At 36.3% G+C, this 18,820-nt stretch overlaps 1 protein-coding gene across 1 annotated transcript in view; it reads right to left on the bottom strand.

Annotated features, from left to right (window-relative positions):
* Nucleotides 1-7,316: 7,316 nt before the first annotated feature.
* The window catches only part of LOC149414142 (uncharacterized), a 34,920-nt gene continuing 23,416 nt past the window's right edge, over nt 7,317-18,820 (bottom strand). The window contains exon 3 of the transcript XR_016304000.1: nt 7,317-7,990. The gene's annotated coding sequence lies outside the window, so the exon portion shown is untranslated. The remainder of the gene's footprint in view (nt 7,991-18,820) is intronic.

Here is an 18,820-nt window from a genome sequence, read left to right as displayed (position 1 = left end):
CAATCGGGCTTTTGGTTAATCAGAGATAATAGCCGATCATAGACTAGCAGCGAAATGTTGTGAATTCAAAGAAACAATAAAAACTGTCTAGGTACTTACTTGGCAATATATTTTTAAAAATCGATAGTGCTTTTGAACGAAATAAAATAAAGTTTGGTAAAAATAATTTGACACGGATACCGTCGCCCCGTTGTGAAAAAACTACATCGATAGCGTCTCGCAGATTTATTATTTGTACCAGGAGCGCATAAGTTGGATAAGGTTAGCCTGGGAGCCATTCATATTTAAAGTTTTCATCTGTTTATTTTTCAACGAGTAGGTACTTAATTGCGTTATGAATATATTTTTTCGGTATTTTTTTAATAGTAGGTGCAGGTACCTACACAGATGGTACCGGGTAGACGTCCTAGGTAGGCAGATACTGACAGCGTGTTTTAGCCCGTTTTCTAGGTTAGGTCCGTAGTGTTGTTTTATAACGTATGGATTTAAAATTAAAAAAAAAACCGATCAATAATTTGGCACGGGTACCGTCGCCCCGTGGTGAAAAACAACATCAATAGCGTCACGCAAATTGATAAATTGTACCATGTAGTAGTAGTAGTGGTAGGGGTAGGGGTAGTGGTAGTGGTAGGGGTAGGGGTAGGGGTAGGGGTAGGGGTAGGTGTAGGGGTAGGGGTAGGGGTAGTGGTAGTGGTAGGGGTAGGGGTAGGGGTAGGGGTAGGGGTAGGGGTAGGGGTAGGGGTAGGGGTAGGGGTAGGGGTAGGGGTAGGGGTAGTGGTAGTGGTAGTGGTAGGGGTAGGGTAGGGGTAGGGGTAGTGGTAGTGGTAGTGGTAGGGGTAGGGGTAGTGGTAGTGGTAGGGGTAGGGGTAGGGGTAGGGGTAGTGGTAGTGGTAGGGGTAGGGGTAGTGATAGTGGTAGGGGTAGGGGTAGGGGTAGGGGTAGTGGTAGTGGTAGTGGTAGTGGTAGGGGTAGGGTAGGGGTAGGGGTAGGGGTAGGGGTAGGGGTAGGGGTAGTGGTAGGGGTAGGGCTAGGGGTAGTGGTAGTGGTAGTGGTAGTGGTAGTGGTAGATTTTAAATTTAAAAATAAAAAAATTCCAATAAGAGTTTTTATATTTTGCGTTTGTTTATAGAGCAATGTTTTTTTCCAAAATAAAACTCGCTGGGACTTTTGAAGAATGTCGGTGACAAAAACCGTACATACGATATGGGTATCAAATTACGCGTCTCGACTTACAGAATCCGAATGGCTCAGTGAAAAAATGATCAGTAAGCTCCTTGGGACTTTTTTTTCTCCAAATATACATTTCTTTTTTAAAATTTTGTAGTTCCTCACTCCTGGCTTTATTCACATTCAAACATTACACCACGCACCAAATATTTACCCATTAGTTTCAGGCAAAAAGCAAAAGTGTCGAAACACACTCTTTGCTTCATCCACATTCAACACCAAAAAACATGTAATTTTTTATTTTTTACATCCACTTACTCGATTAATTTTTACCCATTAGTTGCCTGCAACGGGCAAAAAGCTAGTTCTTCTTATTATCTCAACTCATCATTTATTACATGTTCCCCGTATATCAGTCGGTCCTTGTCCTCGCTATGAGAGGTATTTACCTGTATCAAGTTGCTCCCAGGTAGGAGCTCTGGCAAAATAACTGATACCATTACAAAAACGACTAATATACGGGACAGCCGTTGACGCTCTAATATTTAATTTTCGATATCCATCTTTTTAAGCTGGCAACATTAGTCCCAAACTACACATGGACCTAAAAAGTCAAAAGTTTGTCAAACAAGATGGCTGTCAGGCAATTTCCCCTCACCCTAGATTTGCCACTCATACAAAATCTCACTAATACTATTTCCAGGACGAGGGGATGAAAATATAAAACAAAGAACCCCATCCACTTGCTCTATTCCACTTACACAGTACTAATCAGTCTCTATGATTTGTTTGGAGAATTCAAATAAGTCCGAACTTAGGAAAGTTATTCCACAAGTTGTTAAAAATAAAACTGCTACCCAACCTACTAACAATAATAATATAATAATTCACTCCTGTCCAAGACCTGATTCTTTCTGTAATTGCCCAAACTTGGCACAAGTCACTAACATAAAATATCTGGGGGTCTTGATTGATCAACATATAGGTTGGGATCAGCACATAGCCAACTCCCCGCATTCGCAAGCTATCTTATGTGTTTCCAACCCGTATAAATATCCTTACTCCTACAACACTTAAATCAGTATACTATGCTATACGCCTATCCATATTAGCATATGGTGTCATCATTTGGGGTGGCTGTGCTCAAACTATTATTGATCCTCTGCAAAAAGCGCCAAAAATGGTAATATGTGTTATCAACAAGCAACCGACAAGATATTAATCAATTCGAATTTTTATTGAGTATAATGTCTCAAATATACGTCAACTCCATTTAAAATCAATACAAAAATACAATAAAAAACTCTTACAACATAATGACACTACCAGAAATAAAAGCAAATACACTACAATGTACCCAAATATCATACTACATCAGCACAAAGACAATTCACGCACCTAGCTCCCAAAACCTTCAACCTTCTCCCTGATTTCCTAAAAACCTCAACTCAACTTCATACTTTCAATTCACAAATAACTCCTTAATCTACATCAGCAATACATTTCAATTACAACACCCAAACATTCTACACTTTAATCTCCAACCACACATCTCTCACATTCCTCAATTGACTTCATTCAAATTAAATATAATATTTATCAAAGTTTAATTAATTATTAACTTATTATTTGTCACGTAAAATATGAACTAAGTCGGAACTGCATAATTTACTAACTATTATGTATATTATGAAAATCTTCAATTTGTAAACTTCACCCGCCATAACACAGGGGCATTACTACATCCCTAACGCGGCGGTTGAAATAACATTCTAAATGCATCATCCAATATTAGTATTACAAAGGTATAGTATATTGTCCTCCACGCTAGGAGTTCACCTGTGTTGTGGAGGACTTTTTCAATTTTAAAGTTATATAATACTAAATAATACAGTGGCGATTAGTTACACAGATAAACAATAAAAATTAAAATATAAATTCGAGTTTTACATAGTTTTAACAAAAACAAATGTGAAATATAACAAAATTAAATATTAAAAGGATTGTAGCCAGTTCCATATGTGTTTTATTGTATTCTGTAAGATTAGATGTTTTATATTGTGTTGGAAGTGAATTGTATAGTTTTATAGCCTGGAATCTGTAGTGTTTTTGTCCAAAGGATGTGTTGGTTTTTGGTATTAGTAGTTGGTGTGTATGTCTTGTTCTAGTATTGCGAGAAATTTGTGAATTTTTAAATGTGTTTAGGTTCTTGTAAAGGAAAGTTAGAATTTGTTTTGAATATAATTTTTGAATCTTCAACACTGGGAATTTTTTGAATATGGTTGAAGTGGGTGTTAGTATTGGTACTTTAAGTATTACTTTTATTAAGGTTTTCTGAGCTTTATAAAGTGTGTATATGTATTTTTTGCTGGAATAGCCCCGGGCAATAATGCAGTATTCCACTATGGATTGTGCTATATATATGTTTAGTATATTTCTCACCTTTTTGAAAAATTAAATCAATTAGTTTAGTTTTCCTTTAACCGACTCTATATGTCTGTCCCATTTAAAATAACGGTCGAAGTAAATACCGAGATATTTGATATTTTCCGTTAGTGTGATTGGAGTACAATTGCATGGGGTGCTCGCTGAGTGACATGAATGTATTTTAAGGTAGATGTTTTTGGGGTTTGGCCTCTCGAGTTTATGCTGAAGGTTATGAATTTACTCTATCTATATTATTTAAAGTTAATAAGTTAGAGTCAAGCCATTTTTATATAAGCCATATCACATCTCTGTTAATGTAGTCCCATTTATAAGGTATTCTTCTGTAATTTTTTTTTTTTAATCCTAACTGTCTAGGCATCCCTTTCTTAATCTTACTCATTATGTATTGCTTTCTTTGCCAATATCCACATGTTTTCTCATGATCATCCCTACCTGACGTTTGTGCTCTAAACATTGCAATCCGTTTGTTAAGAAAGCAAAACGCATCGTCAGTTTCAGCACAAAGTCAAGGGGCTTGTTAGGGCTCCACACCAGAGGTGACCGCCGAATTCAGGTGCTTTTATTTTATCAATCATTTTTATGTATTTGCGCATTTTGCTCTTGTTTTCTGGCTTAACTTTTCCAAGTAAAGTTTTATTTCTTTCGTTAATTTGTCTACCTTCAACCATCATTGATTGTAAAGGCTTTTATCGATAATATCGGTAATACAGAATACACCAACACTAAAGTTGGAAAAAAATATGAATCAAAACAAAAGAAGTACAAATTTAAAAAAAATTTATTAACATTAACAAGAGTCAAAAACATTTACAATACATAATATTAATAACACCAAACATAACTCAGGCATTTAAATTGCATTTCATTAACATTAACATAACAGAACACATTAACATTAACATAACAGAACACATTAACATTAACATATGTGAACATATATTTACATATATTTCATTAACATTAACATATGTGAACACCTCAGCATATGATGTTGTTCTAATAGTGAGGTGTTCACAAAACACTAAAACATATTCCTGATTCATTTGCACGCAGTATCTACCCATCATCCCCACCTTACTTAATGCGGTATTGTTGTCTAGAAAGAAAAGGTTTTAGAATTGATTGTAGACTGTCCAAACTGAATAGTGATATATTGATAAAATGATAGAGTTATAGAATAGAGGGAAGTATGAGTACTGACAAGTAGTGAGAAGGCAACAAGTAACAAGAACTGAAGGACAGAATGCCAAACTGACTATAATCCAATTTCCAAGAGAGAGGAACAAGTTGTTCTTGGCCCTGGGTTGGCTGATTAGCTGCTAACTATCAATTACTTCTTTTTAATCTCACCCAATGGTACATCCATTTTACACGCACAAATACAAATCGGCAACTACGATTTCTCAATAACCACTTGGCCGATTGACCTCAGATTTGTTATATAACTTCAGTCAACTGGTTTTTTTAAAGTTGCAGAATAAGGTCGATACCATTTTAATTTTACTTTTTATTACTCGGATTAGAGTAAAATTTAAGTGCACCATTTTTGTATTTAAGTTTAGTATAAGAAACAATATTACTGAAAAAATTTCTTCTGAAAACATGTTTTAATTTAAAAAAAATAAAACTTGACTGGTATTGATATAAATAAATCATAAAAATCACCTGTATATATAAACATTATATGTCAATTTTAAGTACCTTTCACTAATCCCTAGTATGCCTACCCACTGGCCTTGCCTGTGCGGAATTTTTGTTATACATGTTGTCTGGAAACTCATAGTACAAAACGGAAACTAATAAACATATCACATAAGTATTTTTTATAATGTAAGTTTTCATTTTGGAGTAAATCGAGTACGAAGTTGGAATTTATATATTTTTTAAATTGGTAGTTAGAGGGTTAACATCAGCTGTTTATTGTATTTTAAAATGTGTCAAAACGTCAGCGAGGCAACAAAAGTATTCAAAAGAAAAAATGTTAAAAAAAATTGAAATGCACAGATCAAACAAAACCAGAGTCTTTTTGTGTTTTCTATGTGATGTATATCCGCCAGTTTGCCGCTTGTACTACAAGTTTCCAAACACCGTGTATACAAGTCATGCTCGTCGGCATGGGGGGCAGAGAGGGCAAGAAGGGGGGGGGACAGGGCGCCAAAAATATATTTAAAAATTGTCTAAAACAAGGTCCTAGACAACAATACCGCTTTCAGGCCACACAATACCCTCTATCCATGGGATGTAGGTAGAAATCCTCGTGTTGCTGAGTGTACAGGGTGAAGATGTATACCAGGATGCCAACCCCACCAGCAGGTGCGTGCAGCCCACCCTGGGGCTGTTGGGTACCGTCAGCGGGGAGCCGTTGTACCAGCCCTGAGAACAAATAAAGCAATAGGTGAACACACTCCAAATGGCAGATTATTAATTAATTAATCAGTGGTAGGTAGTCAGTGTTTACATTTATGGTAAATGGAAATGGTAAACCTAACCAAACCTAACCTAACCTAAGATAACCTAACCTAACCTAACCTAACCTAACCTAACCTAACCTAACCTAACCTAACCTAACCTAACCTAACCTAACCTAACCTAACCTAACCTAACTTAACCCTAGTAGTTCTGTGAACCAAAGACCTTACGTCCAAAAAGTATGTATGTATGTTATGTAAAAAATCAAAATTTCCTGAAAACTTCCTTAAATGAAAACTTAAGATTTGTTAAGTACAATCATAGAGCAACTTCTCGATTTGAATGGTGGCCTTCCACCAGGGTGATACTGAGAGTATCTACAACTCCGGAACGTGCTGGAAATGTAATAAAGATAAATAATTTCACTAAAATTATCCAAGAAATAAAAATAACAATTAATTTTTAACTTATTTAAGCACGCCACTGAATAGATAATAAGTACTCGAAATTCCTTCCATGCAGATTTAAATAGAACTGACCAACTAACACCACTGACTTGGTTTATTTTGGTTCTAGCCCATTTAGCACGCGCTCTGTCTCATCCCATTTGAATTCCATAATGGTAATGAAACAGTTGTGCATACAAGAATGAAGCAAAGAATGGTCAGACTTGTTTATTCTATGACGCACGCTAATAATGAATGTCAGCTATCTTCCTTCCTTGAACTAAACCTGCTGTATGAAGAGCTATATGCTTAAACCTGGGACGGCTTCGCTGGCCAGAACACCTGTCAGGACAGCCCTTGGCACCAGCACCAGGAACTAGAGGGAAACAGCAGGAACAGAACACCAGTGTTTCCTGTAAATGGACTAGACTCATTGGAGACTAACCGAGGATGTATACTATATATGTATCTTGTCTTTTACAGACCTGCATGGAACTAGAATGTCACTAGATGTTTCTGATGTGAGCTCCTGCTAACTAAGTGTGGATGTGTAGTTTTATATGGACTAGCGTTCTATACCTGTTTTCCCGGTATCTTACCGGGAAGTGCTTTAAAAGTTTTCATCTCTTTATTTTTACACTATGGATGTCATTGTGATTGACTCGGACCATTTCAAAATGAACTCGCAAATTGTTTTATTTTAATTTGAGATTCAAGATTTACCAACCAGATACTTGGAGGAATTTAGAAATTTATAAATATGGACTCACGTCTTTCATAATATGAAGAAAGTTACCAAAATGATAATCCACGGGAGGAATTTATTAATAGTGGGAACAAGATAAAGGAAGTAGTTTCTCCTTAATAGTAGATACATTCTGATAGAAGAGAGCAATCAGAAGAAGAATAAGGACGGGTTGTTTTGCGGAATTTTAACAATTCTTCAAATTTCAAAATTGATTTTCAAGTTCTGTGTTGGTTTTATTCAAGTTCTATTATTCTATAATAACTGGCCAGAGGCTTCACATAACTGAGAACAGAACTTGGATAGAACCTTCACAGAACTTGAAAATCAACTTTGAAATTTGATGAATTGTTCAAATTCTATGAAACAACTCGTCCTAAGTAATTGAATCTTGCAATACATAATTTAAACATTATTGTGAAGTTAAAACGATTTTTTATATGTAAAATGATTATGTGTTATGTTTATTAAATTAAAGAAAATGGTAGACCTGTAGACAAGCTGCCATGGGGCAGGCAGCGGGACTACTCTTTGTTATTTATAAAATTCTTGTTATGTCAATGTTTTATTATCAAAATATTAAATAATAAGTACATCAGTATTATAATGAGCTTGGTTTACAATACATCCCAGCGTTACATACCAGACATCCTCCAGTTGTGTTGACTGGGCGGCTGCAAATCTCCAGGTCATGTTTTACGCCGGCAGGGTGAAAAGAGCTGCCAACGGGGAATGCTCTAGAGCACTCCTCCTGAGATACTCTCTGCATTGTCGTCTGAAATGTTGAAAAATGTACCAACTAATTGTTTTATCCAATGAGAACAATCCGTATAGTATTACAATGTGAAGTGAGGTTTTGAAGAAATGTGTTTTTTAATGTAAATACTGAACAAGTGTTACAACTGCTCCCAACCGTCTAGAACCAGTGGGACTATGACATCCTCAGTTGTGTAAAAGGGGAGGGGAAGGAGATGGGAAAGAGGAAGGTGGGGAAGTACCTGACTAATTAGATCTGGTCACCAAACACGACTACAGCCATTTCAAGATACATTCGATCCGAATGAGATCATTCACCAGGGCAATACTGAGAGTATCTTCGACTCTGGAACGTGCCACAAATATATATGTAAGTTACTTTTAATAAATTTATTGTGAAATTTACCACTAGGATTTGAACCAGATACTTCTAAGTGTGTGCTTTAATTAACATTTTATTTGAATAAAATTAAATATTATTTAGTATATTTGCTCCTCTTCAGAGTGGTAGAAATAGGAGAATATAAGACGCGCAAGTGGATGGTAGAAGAGGTCTGGGACTCCCAAGGTAGACATGGCAAGTACTTGAGTCATCTCAAGAATCAGATTAACAGAACCTATGTATGAATGTGCATGAAGCAAGGAGTGTGTGTTAAAACAGAGTTGTGTGGCGGTCCATCCTCTCTGCCTACCCCTGCGGGGAGACGGCGTGATGGTTAGATATGTATTTAAATAAATATACATTTAGTACCAGCCACAGCTGTCAATCTTATCATTATCACATCATCAGTCATTGTTCATCATGAAGGCAGAGAAATGTGTTCTAACCTTGTACTCAGGTTTGAATGTGCCATCCCACGCAGTGAAGATGAAGCCACTGTCAGGAAGAGTTGTGCCGGTGTGGAGACAGACTGGGATTATACTGCTTGTAAATGTTACCCTGAAATGGATATAATTTATTTTTGAAAATCTGTGAATGGTAGTGCAATGCAATAATATTCCTTAACCCTTTAGGTGCGGTATGCTGATATTCCGGCATGACGCATGACGCATGACGCATAACGCATGACACTCGTGAGACCCTGTCACCTGTTATTTGACAAAGTAAATATTGGCAATAATTTATTTCGTGACTTTACTTTTGAATAGATTGTAACATTGTAATAATTATTACAAATGGGTTCTAATGTCAGTTGTGACTCTGTCTGTAGCTCTGGTTCAATGAACTCCAGAACTTTGATAGTGATTTATTTTTGGGGGTTGCCTTATTACGCTACCTCCTTCTTTAGCCCACTTTGGACAGCATTACAGTAATTACAAATAAACATGTAATTTCATATTCGATTACACATCTGTCCTGATGATGGACACTATAATGCTGTCCGAAACGTTGTATAAAGAAGGAGGTAGCGTAACATAGCATAATACCCCAAAAATAAATCACTACAATAATTTAGGCCGTAAAATTCTCAAATCGTATCCAGAACTTTGATTTTGAATTTAAGTGTAATTATTTTCGAAATTGGAACTGATTTTTCGACAATTCAGACTATCTGTGATGTTTCAAGGGTCTGCGCTAGGTATCTTTCTATATTAAAGTGTTTAGTGTGTTGCACAGTTTGCTGTAGTCCACCCTTGTATGCGCGCGAGTTCCCTACAGAGCATCAGACCATGTGAAGCAACAGTGGGCCTGTTCCGCTAGCAGGGCATGTAGCAAGAATGGAAGATAGGACAGGACATAGGAGTGTTTGTTGGTCGACCTACACTGAGGTGGCACTATACAGGTGGAACTATTCCTGCTAATAAGTTATAAGGAACCGGCGTTGCTTGAACTAACCCTTGTATGCGCGCGAGTTCCCTACAGAGCATCAGACCATGTGAAGCAACAGTGGGCCTGTTCCGCTAGCAGGGCATGTAGCAAGAATGGAAGATAGGACAGGACATAGGAGTGTTTGTTGGTCGACCTACACTGAGGTGGCACTATACAGGTGGAACTATTCCTGCTAATAAGTTATAAGGAACCGGCGTTGCTTGAACTAACCCTTGTATGCGCGCGAGTTCCCTACAGAGCATCAGACCATGTGAAGCAACAGTGGGCCTGTTCCGCTAGCAGGGCATGTAGCAAGAATGGAAGATAGGACAGGTCATAGGAGTGTTTGTTGGTCGACCTACACTGAGGTGGCACTATACAGGTGGAACTATTCCTGCTAATAAGTTATAAGGAACCGGCGTTGCTTGAACTAACCCTTGTATGCGCGCGAGTTCCCTACAGAGCATCAGACCATGTGAAGCAACAGTGGGCCTGTTCCGCTAGCAGGGCATGTAGCAAGAATGGAAGATAGGACAGGACATAGGAGTGTTTGTTGGTCGACCTACACTGAGGTGGCACTATACAGGTGGAACTATTCCTGCTAATAAGTTATAAGGAACCGGCGTTGCTTGAACTAACCCTTGTATGCGCGCGAGTTCCCTACAGAGCATCAGACCATGTGAAGCAACAGTGGGCCTGTTCCGCTAGCAGGGCATGTAGCAAGAATGGAAGATAGGAAAGGACATAGGAGTGTTTGTTGGTCGACCTACACTGAGGTGGCACTATACAGGTGGAACTATTCCTGCTAATAAGTTATAAGGAACCGGCGTTGCTTGAACTAACCCTTGTATGCGCGCGAGTTCCCTACAGAGCATCAGACCATGTGAAGCAACAGTGGGCCTGTTCCGCTAGCAGGGCATGTAGCAAGAATGGAAGATAGGACAGGACATAGGAGTGTTTGTTGGTCGACCTACACTGAGGTGGCACTATACAGGTGGAACTATTCCTGCTAATAAGTTATAAGGAACCGGCGTTGCTTGAACTAACCCTTGTATGCGCGCGAGTTCCCTACAGAGCATCAGACCATGTGAAGCAACAGTGGGCCTGTTCCGCTAGCAGGGCATGTAGCAAGAATGGAAGATAGGACAGGACATAGGAGTGTTTGTTGGTCGACCTACACTGAGGTGGCACTATACAGGTGGAACTATTCCTGCTAATAAGTTATAAGGAACCGGCGTTGCTTGAACTAACCCTTGTATGCGCGCGAGTTCCCTACAGAGCATCAGACCATGTGAAGCAACAGTGGGCCTGTTCCGCTAGCAGGGCATGTAGCAAGAATGGAAGATAGGACAGGACATAGGAGTGTTTGTTGGTCGACCTACACTGAGGTGGCACTATACAGGTGGAACTATTCCTGCTAATAAGTTATAAGGAACCGGCGTTGCTTGAACTAACCCTTGTATGCGCGCGAGTTCCCTACAGAGCATCAGACCATGTGAAGCAACAGTGGGCCTGTTCCGCTAGCAGGGCATGTAGCAAGAATGGAAGATAGGACAGGACATAGGAGTGTTTGTTGGTCGACCTACACTGAGGTGGCACTATACAGGTGGAACTATTCCTGCTAATAAGTTATAAGGAACCGGCGTTGCTTGAACTAACCCTTGTATGCGCGCGAGTTCCCTACAGAGCATCAGACCATGTGAAGCAACAGTGGGCCTGTTCCGCTAGCAGGGCATGTAGCAAGAATGGAAGATAGGACAGGACATAGGAGTGTTTGTTGGTCGACCTACACTGAGGTGGCACTATACAGGTGGAACTATTCCTGCTAATAAGTTATAAGGAACCGGCGTTGCTTGAACTAACCCTTGTATGCGCGCGAGTTCCCTACAGAGCATCAGACCATGTGAAGCAACAGTGGGCCTGTTCCGCTAGCAGGGCATGTAGCAAGAATGGAAGATAGGACAGGACATAGGAGTGTTTGTTGGTCGACAGAAGTACATAGAAGTATCATTATCTACAAATAGAATCCTACGTAAGTAGATAATGATACTTCCAAAATTATAAATAAAAACATCCCCTTCAATATTCAACCGGCGTTTTATACGAATAACAAATTAAAAAAATATATTCTTAATAATAAAGATATTGATAGTCAAACTAAAAAATCAGGTGTTTATAAACTCAACTGTAATGATTGTAATTCCTTTTATATAGGAAAAACTAATATAAACTTTGAGATCAGAATTAAAGAACATCTTAGGGCTTTAAAAGGAAACTGTGAATCAGAATTTGTTACTGTCTGTCAAGCTGCAGAAGGGCGATGTCGTTATACACTATAGAGTAAGTCCAGTTGTATAGTGGGTGGGATTGTATTTTTATCACATTGTATATAGCGTCAGGGTTGTACTGAGGTGTAAAGTTCCCCCCCAATCCGACGAACTTGACCTTCTCTGAGCTGAAACAAAAGAAGTGCAGGTTATATTAACATTGCCATGTGCATCTTAAGTAGGTCTAATTGTCTAATACAATCACTACGTCATCTGAGATTCACCACCATAATATTATATTTGTTATGGTTTTATATTTCAAAGGAAAAACGCTGATTCAATTCAATTCAAATTTTTATTCTTTTAAAAACATTACAAAATCGTTAATTTCAAAACGTCTTAAAATAAATAACATTAATATAATTCGGTACATACATATTATAAAGCAGAATTTAGTGTAGCTATACACTATGGTGTATAATTTGTAAACATGGAGGGGAAAATAAAATTACTGCCTCGGACTAGCGGCAACAAAGATTGCTGTTTAAAAGCAACTTCTTAAATACTAAATATATATGTGGATATCTGAATTGATTCTGTTCAACTACTGACTCATCTCGCTAACTTTACTCTCCGAACAGTTCGAGAGAGTTCTTAAGGCTCCGAAGTAAGTGTTCAAAAAGATATGTAAATACAAATGTTAGAGTGAGCGCGCTAATATTATAAATATAAGACGATAAATTTGCAAAATTGTTAAAATATATAATGAAACACGACTCGTTTAATAAAAATTCCTTCTACAAATGCCTAAGTTGCATTTAAAGATACACTATGAATTTTTTAATACCTATGAAATGTTAAATAACAAAACAAAATGTGTTTGCAATCATTTTCAGAGCACACTTGAGATTTTTTTCGTTCTATGGAATTTCGTATAGTTAACGTTTCTACTCAAATGTATAAACATTATCTTCAAAAACAACATAATTTTTTTATAAGTGTTCAAAAGAAATGTGTTACAAATTGGTAGAAATACGAAATGCGTGGCTTAAAACCAGTTGGGTCATGTGGTGCTATATCTGTCACCAAAAGACAAATCCTCATGAAACAAACTCCTCATCTCCTTTTCTACTATGGTCAGACATATAATATAAACAGAATAATAAGAAGGAGTGATCACCTGGCGATCACGGGCGGCCGCGGGGAGGAAACCAGGTGGGTGGCGAAAATTTGATTTTATTTAAATCTATAGTTTTGTTCTGAAATTGATGAAATTTTGCACACTTTACTTTCAAAACAAGAGGAAGGCTACAGTCTACATAAGATTTCAAAAAATTCTATGTGAAACCCGGGCAATGCCGGGTACATCAGCGAGTATATTTTTCATAAAATGGTTGGTCTGTGGTTGTGTTATAGCGCGGGATAGTTAGTCAGCCAAGAATATTTAGTTTATTTCTGTTTGAAAATGGTTTTATGTTTTCATTATCGAAACGAGTGAATTTGTAAAAGGGCTATTTTTTTATAAATAACATTGCTGTGGTTCAGTCTGTCTGTACTGATACAGAAACAATAGCGCGTGTTGCTTTTACGTCCAACAGATGGCGCTGTTTAAAAAGAAACATGTTTTACCTGTCACAGGTGACATCTATATACTATAGGTTTAACACACGCGTATTCGAATGCAACGTTGTGTCAAAATTACAAAGAACTTTCGAGATTTAAAATTTTTAACAAAAGACCATTTACGTTTTTATTTATATAGATAGATTTGCAGTGAAGGGACTTTAAAGTTTTGAAATAGTCTGATAGTGGGGTAATCATACGGCAAATTAAAAAAAAATTGGATAATTTCTAATTGCAAGATGTAATGAATGGAGAGATGGAATCAGGGAGAAATAAATGGTTCTACTCTAAAATTAAATATGTTTCTTGGCCCGTTGTCCCACAGGTCAGTAAGGAATCTACATAAACCGTGTGCTATAAGACCCTATGTCGTGTGCTTACTGACCCGTGGGACAACGGGCTTATTCTAATAAAAAATACAATATTTTTTTTATCCTTTCTATTGTTTGTAATTTTCACTTCATATTATACCATGGTATTTTAAATTAGGTTTAGCGGTAAGCACAAAGCAGTCAGGTTTACATTATTTGAATTAATATTACAGTTATATGAGTGTTTACCAGTGGCGGTCCGTGACTTTTCATTTAGCTAACTAGAGTGGTTGGCTAGTGGCTAAAGATTGACAAAAACCATATATTTTAATAATTCAATAACAGAAATATTTATAGAAAAAGAACAACTACATTACTAAACTAGGCCCTGGGAAAATAATTTCACTTAGGGCCTATGCCATCTTTGGGGATGCTGTGTAATTCTTGAAGAAGGTCTTGAAGAAACCCATATCATAGGAGGGAACAAACACAGAGGCCCGCAAATTACTTCACAGCCAAGCTGTAGAATTCAAAAATAAATCTTAGAAACGACCAGTTCTCATGTGACAAATGTTAACCGTGTACAAATATTCGCAGCATCTTCCATTGAAATACCGGTACTTATTTGTAATACTTTTATCGAAAATGAAACGGAAACACTCCTAAAACAATCTGTATCTCTTAAAGTTACTGGAGGTCTAGCCCCGTCAGTCGATAAAGCCATATGTCATATATCGTCGCTGCGCTTGCAAAATCCGCTATGTAAAAAAACGTTACTTTTCAGGAGAAGGAAAAAACTGATTAATTCAACAATGGATCGCATTTTTTAACATCAAAATATACAGAAAATTAGATATTTACGCCGGATTTTGTATAAATGATAATTTACAATTAAATATTTAGTTCTTTGGCGGTTATATTTAATTTTGTGAATAAATGACACATAGCTGATTTTATATGGGTCTTTAAATCCGCTTTGTGTTAGAGGTAGCATATAGCGGATTTTGATGTACGTACATTTCAGACATGACGGATTTTGCATTCAGTTAGAAATGATAGTGATTCTTAAATTGCGTATAATTTAAATGTATTAACGTATGCGCAAAGCATTTATAACAAACCAATAACCTATTTCTAACGAAGCTTTATCTTTCCCAGCTGAAAGTTTACTTTTAAATAAGTAATTATCGAGTGAAGGTGAACTAAAAATATTTTGAGTAAGATAGAAAAACAAGTTTATTACACATTAAATTTTATTTATTGAAAGAAAAAAAACAAGTACCTAAGTTATCAACAAAATCAGTATTTGAGATTATTACATTTTATTTATCAAAAGAAGAAAAACAAGAAGATAATCATTAGTATTACACCTATTACAAACCAAACAATATTCAGCAATAATGCAATCATGATAAATACAACTTTCAACAAAACAAATAACTTCTCAGTTATGTAAATAAACAAACTGCTGGTCTAATAACTATTGAGATCTTTAAAATTTTATAAAAAAACAGAAGGTACGTAAGTAATCTACCAAATCACTATTCGAGATTATTACATTTTATTTATTGAAAGAATAAAATCAAGTAGATTGTAGTAACTAGTATTATATCTATTACGTATTATTCAACATTAAAACAATCATAATAATTACAACATTTTAACAAAACAAATAACATACGAGTTATGTAAATAAACAATGATAACTCCTGCTGGTCTTATAACTATTGAGATCTTAATTTTTTTTTATAAAAAATAGAAGGCACATAATGTAATCTACCAAACCACTATTCGAGATTATTACAATTTATTTATTAAAAGAATAAAATCAAGTAGATAGTTATTATACCTATTACAAATCAAACATTATTGAACAATAATACAATAATAATAATTAAAACTTTTAAACAAAATAAATAACTTCTCAGTTATGTAAATAAACAATGAGAACGCCTGCTAGTAAACTAAACATTCATCTAATAACTATTGAGATCTTGAAAATGTTATAAAAATAGAAGGTACGATAGTAATCAACAAAATCAATATTTAAGATTATCATAAAATGAATGATAATCTCGATGCATATATAACTTTAAGGATTGTAATTGCTCAAACTTAGACTTATCAATTTTTTTTTGTTCTGTGTACAATGGTTGTGGTGTTGTGTATAAATCTTGCCTTCTCCTTTGAGGCAGAAGTGTCCAGTTATCAATGTGTCGGAGTTTGTACATAACCTCACCGTGCTTGTAGAGCAGCCCTCTGATCTGGGTAACTGTAGGATCTCCAACCTTTTTGCCTGGACGAATAGTGCAGTAATTACTGGAGAGTGTATCGTAAGCCTTAAAAAAATTGTAATCGAGATACTTAATAAAGTAAGGTTTGGATGGTCTAGCTTTCCTCATTCGGTCCACATAATCCATTGGGGAGTATAATGGAGGAGTACAAAGCTTTTCCAATGTTGAGTGGACGCTATCCACCTCCATCATTGTGTGTCCTTTTTCTAATATGAGTTGCTCTATTTCTATATTCATATGTTTCGATATATCTGCCAGAGCACTGCTGAGGAATTTATTTTTATTTTGGTGAGCACAGCCCTCCGATATCAAAGTAATTTTTTTGAATCCCTTTCTAATTTCTCCCTCTATAAAATCTATAATACAAAAAACAAACTCATTTGCTGAAACACCTCCATCGCCTTCATGCCAAACGTACAAAAAAACATCTTTCGTATTGTTTTTATAAATGGTAAAGTCGTGTAACTGAAGTTTTTGCTTATAATATTGAGAGGAAACTAAAAGTTTCGGACAAAGCTGTGTGCTTTGAAGGTCCATTGTTACTACTAAATGTTGATCAGAGCAGGATGCAATAGCCAACTTCTTTGCATCTCTTGCTTCATTTTTCTTTTTAATGTGAATTTGATATTCTTCTTCATTTAGATTTCCTTGATTGTAGGATACGCATGTGTCGCATTGATCCTTGCGTGGTTTAAATATAGATATTTTATTACTTTCTAAAATTTCACAGAATTTCTTTCTTTGGACGCTAGTTATGCCGTTTTCTGAACACCACGACATGTAAATTTTATGCATTTCGGATTTGGATTTAAAACCATCCTCCACGTATGTTCTCGAACTAGTCGAGCGGCAATAATGACTCAAAACTTTAGGCAATAGGTCCAACCATTTTTTAACGGAATCTGACTTCAAAGACTGAGGAACTCTGGTCTTTCGTTTCGTAGTTGCTTGATTCTCATCATCGTTATCAATCTGTGTTGATGATATCCATTGAGCAAACGTATCTTTTGTAATAAATAATGTGGCGTTAAAAAACTCTCTGCAAACTCTAACTTTTTCACCATTAAGCTTGGGTAAGGAGCAGTCGACCCCAATGTTGCGCTTCCAAGCACTTCTACCTTCTAATTGCTGTCGCCGTTGTCGCCTCTTGAGTACTTTTCGGATATTTACAAGTCCGAAAATATAGGCTTTCTTAGCTTCCCATGTTGACAAGCTCCAGAAATAGTTAAACACGTCTAGGCGAGCTTGTTCATTAACCAATCCGCATAAAAAAGATCTATTGGATAAATTCAAGCCATGATGATTGCATGGTGTTTCTTTTATTTTTCTTTGAGCCCTTTTAACGTAAACTGTACGTCCACTTACTCTTTTAATACCGCTGTATTTTTTCCCCAGGACTCGTAAATTTTTATTCAACTTTCGTTTATCCTTTATGTCCGGTACATTAGTTAACAGATCGTCTTCAGAATTAGAGTTAGCATCAAAGCATTCGAATTGTCCCGTTTCGTGATTCAAAATAAACCTATGATTATTTGTGCCCAGTTGATCCTCATCATATTTCTCGTTAGAATTTGAAAGTGTAACTCGTTCAAACAGACCCGTTTCAGGGTTGAGTGTGCTCTCAGCATCATTACTCATGGTGAAGATTTCAACTGGGGATACATTCCCCACGTCTTTCTCCAAAACTGTTTCAGAAATGTCCAAATTATGTGAGAAGTTCGGGTCCATATTTTCTTTATCGTAGAAATCAGTAAAATCAGAACTATTTATGGCTAGTGGAATTGGTATATCATTTATGAAGTCCATATCAATTATTTGTTGTTGTGTTTCAACAGGTTGGGTGTTACTAATTATGCTATCATTTGTGACGTCCATATCAATTATTATTGGTTTTTGCTTTTCAACAGGTTGGATGTTACTAATACTTGCTTGGTTTTCTTTGAGTTCAACATGGTGATGATTGTTTAGAACCATATTCACCAATCGTTGAGCTCTAGAGTTACTAATACTTCCTTGATTGTCTTTGACTTCAGCTGGACGATGATTGTTCAGAACCATGTTAACCAATCGTCGAGCTCTAGAGGATCTCATCTTCGGTGTGGGCGGGTATTACCTGTTATAATGAAAATAAATGAGTTAATTAGGTATTATACACAAGTCAAAAATGTGTAAATTTTTGGTGCGACTTATATCACCATGATTAGAGCTAATAGGCAAACATTTACTTGGCAAACGGAGTCTTAAAGTATACCGATTTTCGTGCAGTATTATTTAATTATATTTTTAATAAAGTAATTATTTGAATTCTACTCAAGCCTAACGATAGGCAAATCTTCAACATATCCAAAACATATTCTGTAGTTTTCATTATGTAAAACCGTTTGCAGTAAAGATTAATCGAAAATACTGATTTCACATTAAGCTTGCCTTCCTCAATCGCAAATATAGGTGAGATATATTAAAACATTTTTAAAACTTACATAAATATTTAAATTATGTATTATGCTAGATTGTATTAAGCAGGCTATTGTTATTTTGTAATTA

The sequence above is a fragment of the Hesperophylax consimilis genome, chromosome 20 (genome assembly GCF_061612785.1).
Source record: "Hesperophylax consimilis isolate HC1 chromosome 20, BYU_Hcon_1.0, whole genome shotgun sequence".
NCBI classification, from domain to species: domain Eukaryota; kingdom Metazoa; phylum Arthropoda; class Insecta; order Trichoptera; family Limnephilidae; genus Hesperophylax; species Hesperophylax consimilis.
Note: the sequence above shows the minus strand (reverse complement) of the source record. Positions and strands in the feature narration are given on the sequence as shown.